This window comes from Eschrichtius robustus, chromosome 6 (genome assembly GCF_028021215.1).
Source record: "Eschrichtius robustus isolate mEscRob2 chromosome 6, mEscRob2.pri, whole genome shotgun sequence".
In the NCBI taxonomy this organism is placed as follows: domain Eukaryota; kingdom Metazoa; phylum Chordata; class Mammalia; order Artiodactyla; family Eschrichtiidae; genus Eschrichtius; species Eschrichtius robustus.
Window position 1 is genome coordinate 59,581,729 of NC_090829.1, and position 8,548 is coordinate 59,590,276.

The following is an 8,548-nucleotide window of genomic DNA, read 5'->3' on the forward strand; positions in this document are numbered from 1 at the left end:
TAAAGCAGAATTTAATAAAGAAGTAAAGAATTGCAGGAGAAGAGAAAATAATGGCTCAAATTCTCACTGAGGGGTGAGATGGGTTTATAGAAGAGGCTGCATTGTGGTGATTCTTAATTAAAGCAGGATCATACTATTTATATGAAACATGCGTATGTTATATTTTGAGGACACTAGTAAATGTGGATGTATCTCCTCTTTTAATAGCCGTTTATGTGCTTTTAAATTTATATCCCTTGCCCAACACCACACACACACGTTTGTATTTGAACTTAAAACGTCTGGATGTACTCACAGGGTAAGTTTTGAAGTGACGTGAGGTGGGGAGGGAGATGAACAGATGTCTTGTACTTTTTGGTTCATACGCTACTATTTTGATTGATATTTTTAGGATAAGCATGAAATACCTTTATAATAAATTATCTTCCATAAATAATACCTCTTCCTTTCCAGATCAATATGATTCTGACAGGGAGAGCATGGTAGGCCTGGGGGCAGAGGAAAGGAAATGGAAGATAGTATACAGTTTTGGAGTAAAGAGTTATGGAACTTGAGGCTAATTGTGTTGGGTCCTAAGTGCTTGAGTACTCAGAAATCTTTTAACTGAAAGTGATAGAAAACCAGACTTAATCTGGCTTATGAATAAAGGGAAATAATTATCCAAAGTAACTGAAAAGTCCAGAGGAGATGTCTTTTTCAGGCATAGCTGAATCCAGGTGCTTAAACACTAACTTCAGAAATATTTAACTCTTCATTTCTTGCCTCTACTTTTCTATAGCTGGGCTTATTTTCAGGCATGAAAATGGCACTGGCAGCCCCAAGCTAATATCCTATTGGGTTAGGAACCTGAATAGAAAGAAAGCTTTATATTTATTTCCCCAAGTTCTAACAGAAGTCTCAGAGCCAGCACTCTTTGGCCTGACTTCAGCCATGTCCCCCTGTGAAGACTCACTGGTTCCAGTGGATCTGAGGGCTGAATTCAGTAGCATTTGCCTAATTTTCCCACCTCAAAAGTGTCTTCCCCTGAAAATGAGCAAAAAGTTTAAGAGATGTGCTTAAGGCAGTTATCAGAAGGGGAAATGGATTATGGACAGAAAAACACAACAGAAAAGTCATGCTAAGGGATTTTCAGATTTGAGGAAAGGGGGCATGAAATCTTTCTTAAAGCCTTTAGCATGAGTAAGAAATGAGAGCATCCAGCTAATGAGACACAGCTACAGTCTGGGGAATGATAGGCTCCCTGCATGCATGACAAAAATGACCTCAGAGACCACAGTAGATGATGAGTTATTCATAAGAAAACACCGCTCTGGTTGTTTTCAGGAGAATGAAAAAAATCCATACTGCAAGATATGGATGCATAGTCCCAAAGTAGCTAATTTGCTCATAAGTCAATCTTTTAGTATTGGGAGAATAAGAAGAAATGTCCCCACTTGTGCATGCAGATGACCCAAAGACTCACTGTCATTGAAACATGTAACTCTTTTTTTTAAGTAATCAGAATGTGCCCTGTTTGCCTATGAGCAGCAGCTTATCTTCCCAGAATTTTCTTTCTAGTTCCTTCTCCTGCATATTCATTCTCCTCCCTCAGCCCTCTTATTAACAAACTAAAATGACATTATGTTTGCTATATAATGCAGAGGCTTGTAAAGTGAGTAGTATATGCTTCCACTTGTCATTTGCCTTATTTGGCTGATTTTGAGCCCATGTCTCTAACACCTTGGTTTCAGTCCTGAATGCTTTCTTCTCTGTTTCTTAATGGTGGTTTCAGCACCGGAAGCAGCTTTGTCATAGGGGGCTAAGAACTGTGTGTCTGCTCAAGCGTTCCTCATAAGTGAGTGTGTCAGAAACAAGTCTGAAAGATTGAAAACGCACACACGTACACACACACAACTGTGGAATATAATCTGGGCTCATCCACTGTCTCACCATCTCCCCACCCCCTGCCAGCACTATGACCTCATCAGATATGATGATGGTTCATTAAGCGCTGACATACTTTTGTTACTCATTAAAGTTTAGAAGATACAAAATATCATCCATTACTTAGATTAACTATAGGGGAATAACTACACCATGCTCATGTTTGTTCATTCTGCATTGCCATAATTTTCTTTTTAGATACCGGTTGTGGAGGGGATGTGGGATTGAATGACATGAGCTTTAAGATTCCTTTCAACATATTAACACTGAAATTCTGATATAACTATGATTCTATGAATTCACATCAAAATCTAGCTTCGCTTTATTCCTCAGTGAAAACCTACGACAGCCTCTTACCACTCCTAATGTGTTACACTGTTTTTTAGAAATTATATCTCAGAATGTTTGCTGTAGTATCATGAATAATTAGAAATAAAATAAATTTGCCAAAATAAACAAATTTTGCTTTATGAGCTAGTGTTCTTTACTTTTTAATCATGTTTCTATATGATGAATTGTAAAACATCCTAATATGCAGTAATGCTCCTTGTTATTAATTATTAATGGCAGGTGGATGTAATCCACCATTTTATATGCTGCTGTGTTTTTACCTCAGTTCTGGTTCCAACTCTGGTTGCTTTTACCAGATAGGCAGCTTTGAACAAGTACTAACCTCTCTAAGCCTCAGTTTCCCCATGACAAAAAAAAAAAAGTAGCTACTAACTTAGCATATATGGCAGGATATTATGAAGACTGATCACATAAATGCAGATAAAAAGATTTTGCTAAATTATAAACTACATATAATTTTAAAATATAAAGTATATACAGCTATAGGATTTGGTTTGAATGCAGACCATAAGCTCTTTAAGGGTAAGGACGTGGTCTATTTTGTTCATAACAGCGCCTGACGTAATAGACACTCAATGAATACAAATAAACATTTGTAAATGAATAAGTGAATGACTATTTCTGGACTACTTAACACTAGGCCAGTGTTATAGGTTGAATTGTGTTGCCCAAAAAGATAACACTGGGACCTCAAAATGTGTCCTTATTTGGAAATAAGATCTTTATAGATATAATCAAGTTAAGATAAGGTTATACCAAATTAAGTTGGGCCCTAATCTAATGACTGATGCCCTTATAAGAAGAGAGAAATTTGGATTCAGAAACAGAGTGGAGAAGACCATGTGAAGACAGATGGAGAGATTGGAGTGATGCATTAACAAGCCAGTGAATGCCAGCAACCACAAGAAACTAGAAGAGTCGAACAAGGATCCTCCCCTAGAGCCTTCAGAGAGATCATGGCCCTGCTGACACCTTGATTTCAGACTTCTAGCCTGTGAGAGAATGCATTTCTGCTGTTTTAAGCCACCTACTTTAGTATTTTGCTATGTCAGCCCTAGGAAACGGATACAGCCAGGATCCTGAACAATGTGGCACATGTTTGTGATGATGAAGGGGATCACTGTTTGATCTCAGTCAAACTTAGAAATTTTGTTAGAAGAGAATTTGATTTGCCTTGACTTATATGAATGCCTGGAATAATTAATTGTCACAACAGAGGTTTCTTTATTATCATAAAGGAAAATCAGCAATATCTATTAAGTATTATTAGCAATTATTCTGTCTTGGATAATATAATCTTAAGCTCACCCAACTGTCTAAATCTTCTGTTTTCTGACAAACAATTACTTCCATCTAAACTATTTTTCAACATATACTACTTAGATGTTAATAGTTCAATAATATGATTCCCCAAAGATATATGGTTGATCATTACACAAGTCATATTTCCAGAAAGAAATATTCTATTTGCCATATGCAACTTTCTTGCTACAGCCTAGTCATTGCATGACTTGCATAGTTAACTACTGCTTGCCTTTAGAGTTTAAAATTAATGTACCAATGGGCTATGGGGCAACTCCATCTCAAAACATTTAGTGAGCACATAGAGATTTGAAGACTGGAATAGCCTTCTAAGAGAGATTACTTTTGGTCCACGGATTTTGTGTGGCAATATGACTGGTGCATCTATGTTGTGGATATCATTAAACGACAAATGATGACATTTGTCGTTAAGGCAATTTTAAGCCTCATATCAACAGTTTGTAATCATCATTAACGTAACAACACTTCCCACTTTTCCAAAATCTAAAAAATGTACTTATGATTCAAAAATCATTCTTATGAGGTACTCCCAACTTTTCAATTCAGTTTTTTCAGCACTTCTGAATTATTATATAAATATACAAAGTTCTCCATAGGTTCATCATTGGACAGAATTTATAGAAACTTCTTCTATGTGGGTACCCAATTAATATTCAAAGACATTTCAAATATGCCAAGATTTGTCATGAATTATGCATTGTTTTAGATTTTTGTAATCTCCTTACTTTGAAATATGTGCTATAGATCTTGCTCTTATTCCTCTAGTTTCTGATATAACATTTTTATTTGAATCATTTTTCTGTTCTAGCTTTTTTCTAAGGAGTAAACAAAGTATGATGATTTGCTAAAGTGAGAATGAAGCTAGCTATTTATTTATTTATTTGTAAGGGCAACAAGTGTTTATTAGCTTCTCTACGAGCCGGGCTGGAGACGCAGCTCCTCTCCCAGACCGTGGCTGCCCACCCTGTGCGAGGTGGTCCCCCTCCGACCTCCCTGGAGCCACACCCATGGCAGGGCAGACCCCGGGCGAGAGGAAGGCAGCATTCTGCACCCCACGTGAGGGACGGGGACAGGGAGGAAAATAATCAGGAGAAACAAACACTTTGCAAGGTTTTGTTTGTTAGTTTGACAGCAGGTACTGGTAGAGGGGGTTCCCGGGCAGGGCTACCGCCCTGTGTTCCGCGTGGCCGCGTGAAGAGACCCACGCTGGCGCTGGTGGTCAAGGGGAACCAGGCAGACAAGATCAGCCGGAACACACTGATTTCGAGGCTTTGTGTTCATTTCGCCCTCGGCCGCTTCACGATCGGCTTCCCAATGGCTTTCCCCCAGAGCTTGAGGCCGATGGCTCTCTCGATCTTGCCCAGAACATGGTTGTTAGGAATGGCCCGGCCACTCTCACAGTGCGCGATGACCTGTGGCTTTTCGTTGGTTTTCGTCGCCTGGTCCTTCTGTGTCAGCCCTTTGCTCTGCCGGCCCTGCTGGATCACCTTGCCCACCTCCAGGGTCACCCGGTCGTGGTGCAGCTCCTCAGTCTCCCGGTCCAGCTTGGCTGTGTTCTTGGTGATCGAATGCTGTTTGTTCTGGCCGGCGGCCCATTTCTTGGAAGTCTCCACATCCTCTCCTCTCCTCGTCTCTGAGCTGCTAAGATGGCCTGCTTGGACTTGGCCTGGGCGGGCGGCCGTGGGGCCCTTTTTGGGCAGCACTGTCGCGTGTCCCAGTCACTCTCAGCCATGGCGGGGCAGGCGGGGCAGACTGGGCAGGTGGTCCGTCCGGCAGCTCCTGGGCAGCTGCTGGAGACCCGGCGACGCTACGTCCCCTCGTCGCTCGGCCGCTTCCTAGAATGAAGCTTTTTTAAAATCTCAGAATGCCTTAGGTTGCACAAAGTTGTTTTTGTCGTTTTTCTTTATGTGCATAGGTGCCAGTATTGTGTAATGGCATTTTATTTTAAAATTTTTGTGCACAGGATTGTCAAGGGTTTGCTCAAATATATTAGGTTTCACATTATTGGACTCCTTTGGTCAGAAAAACAATAGTCTCCATGCCAATATCCAAGCTGACCCAAGCTGATCCATTAAAAATATAGCATATTATTGCATTTTTGTCCCAACAGCCAACAGATAATGGTAAGGCTTTCTTTTTTTTTTTCATGTTATTTTAGAGACATCTGTTTACCTGCACCTGGAACTCTAGGTAATGTATTTGTGCAAGATATCCCAATAAAAAAGGGGGCAAGGACAATGTCAGATAGAGTGGGAAGAGTATTTTCCAATTCATTATTAATATGATTATTAGCTTCTCATTTAAAAAACACTGCCTTAATAATATTTGCTGCCATGCTACCATTCAAAGAAACACTTGCAGCATCCATATTTTGGCAAGAGAATATGAAAAAATCATCTATCTGGGAAACTATTTGAACAGTATCTCCAATAACATAATTTTTAATTTCTTGTTCTATTTAATCAATGCTGAAATAGATGAACCTCTATTTCATTTTCTCATTTTTGGACTCATTAATAGATCAAAGAAATTAGAGATGTTTTGATTAAACCATTATTCTGCCTGAAAAAGATAATATCCCTGGTGAATTTTTAAAAATCATTAGAATTTAGCAAACTGGATTTTAAAAAATTATAGGCTTTTGTATATAGAAAAAATCCGATTAATGTGATCACAGAGTAATTGTGAGAGATACATTATGCAGATATATTTTTGTAAGACAATTTTTTGTTTTGCTTATATGAATGTTTCGCTTAAATTGATTGTCTATCCTTAAGTCACCTCTGTTTCACCCTTTCTGTTGCTTTCCGATAGTATATGACCATTTATCCAAAACTTAAACTGCTTAAAGGCAAAAAGGCATAGTAAAACCACAGTCAAAATTTATCTCTTCTAGTTCCTAAATGTCATCCAAATCGTACAGGTATACATTTCCAGTTAACAGGTGAAGGCGTATTCTTCAGATTCTGCTCTCCACCTCTCCATTCTAGTAGATCCTTTGTCAAAATCCATTTCCCCTGTCACGTTTTGCCTTGTGTTACTCTTGGCTTCCTCTCTGCCCCATTTTGATCTTTTCTCATCTTTACAGATAAAGACTCCCAGACTTAAAGAGGTTTAAATAACTTGCCCAAAGTCACAAAACTAGTAAATATTGACACCCATCTGTCTGACACCTAAACTCTTATTCTTTCTACTATTTCAAAAACTACTCCAGAAAGAGGGATTCCACGTACATTTGCGTGTTGACTATGAAAAGTAAATACGTTAGAACAATGCTTCTCAAACTTTAATGTACATACAAATAAACTAGAGATCTTGTTAAAATGCATATTCTGATTCAGGAGGTCTGGGGTAGGGCCTGACCTTCTGTATGTCTCACTAGCTCCCAGGGGATGCTGAGACTGCCACATTTTCAGTAGGAAGGCCTTGTAAGACCTAGCAGAAGTTGGATGTTGTTAATAAAGCTACTATTGGATTTTGTTCACTACTTTTCTTACAAACACTCCACAGTTTTTAGTGTATATTATCTTACTCATTCTTAAATATTTTTAAGTGATGATCACGAGTCAAATATTTTGAATTTATTGTTATAATAAAATAAATTCAAATAAGTTAATAATCAGGATTATTAGCTAATCCATCAGTTCCTCATGTCCTTTCTCTTTTGCAGTGGAACTGGTGAAGCCATCATGAATAAAATAAATGAACTGAATATGATCTACTCCATTCTCTTGAGGCCATTTTCTCAAGAGAGACAATGGGGATTACGTGGACAATTTTGAAAATATGCTGTCTCCTGCCCCTTCCAACATTTTTATCAAGGTGAAAACAGGTACAAGGAATGTGACAAACAGCCTTGAAGGAGATGCAAATCACCACGGGGTGGACAGAAGAACAGGTATGACAATAGGGAAAGGGGTGCTCTCAAAGAAGCACAGGGATTGGGGCAGAGCTTCAAGAACCAGACAAACCTAAGTTGGAATCATGGCTTGCCTCCTACTGAGCATATGACTTTGGGCAAGTCATTTATCCTTGCTAAGCTTAGTTTTCTAATTGGCAAACATCTACCTTGCAATGTTATTGTTATAATGTAACAGAATGATGGATGTAAAAGAACCTGACACATAGTAGGCAAGACACAAATTGATATCCTTTCCATATTTCTGCATGAAGGTGAGCTGCTACGTGCAGATTTTAGGCATACAGGCTTGAGAGGGTCTTCCCAGCTTTTTCTTTCTTGTCCCTTCTCTGGAGTTTCTGTTCAGTTGTCCTCAGCGCCAAACAGTATCAGAGAATGAGGTCTAGCGGAATTAATCCAATCCCAGACAAGGCACTCTTGGTGATATCTGGGTCACTCAACATCTCACTTATGTTTGCACATACATTATAATACTATGGGTCATAAATATTTTACCAATTAATGCAGTTGGGACTAGGCCCATCCCTACAGTCATTAAATCAAGCCGCTTGGTTTGGTCAGAAAGCATTACTTGACATACTTGTGCAGAATAACTCTTGCATGTGTTTTTGATGCAGAGAGAAGCCAGAAAGTTTAAATAATGAGTAATTAAGATTATGAAAATAATGAATTCCACCATTTTTAAAGCAGATCCTTCGGTGAATTTCTGTTAGCATTTGACATTTAGATCTTTAGTCCTACTTAGCACAAACCAGGTTTCTCAGCACCAACCTCCTCTCCCAAATCTATGATACCTAAAGGTAGTCCTTTAGAGCTATTTTGGACACCATTTTAACTGATTAGTAACGAGGCATGAAGAGCAGGGTGGAAGTAGGAAGTTAGGTCTAGGAGTCATCAGTATGCTCACCAAAACAGCAAAGTGATGTGAATTTTCCTATCTAGATGCTATTTCAGGAGACAATGGGAATGCTTTTTAGCCTCTGGATTAATGGGTTTGGGGTGGAATAACCTTTCTGGGAAGATATATTCATC

The 8,548-nt window shown here is 38.9% G+C and overlaps 1 pseudogene; it reads right to left on the minus strand.

The window, feature by feature from the left end:
• Positions 1–4,803: 4,803 nt before the first annotated feature.
• Positions 4,804–5,329, minus strand: LOC137765636 (endothelial differentiation-related factor 1 pseudogene; annotated as a pseudogene).
• Positions 5,330–8,548: the final 3,219 nt, after the last annotated feature.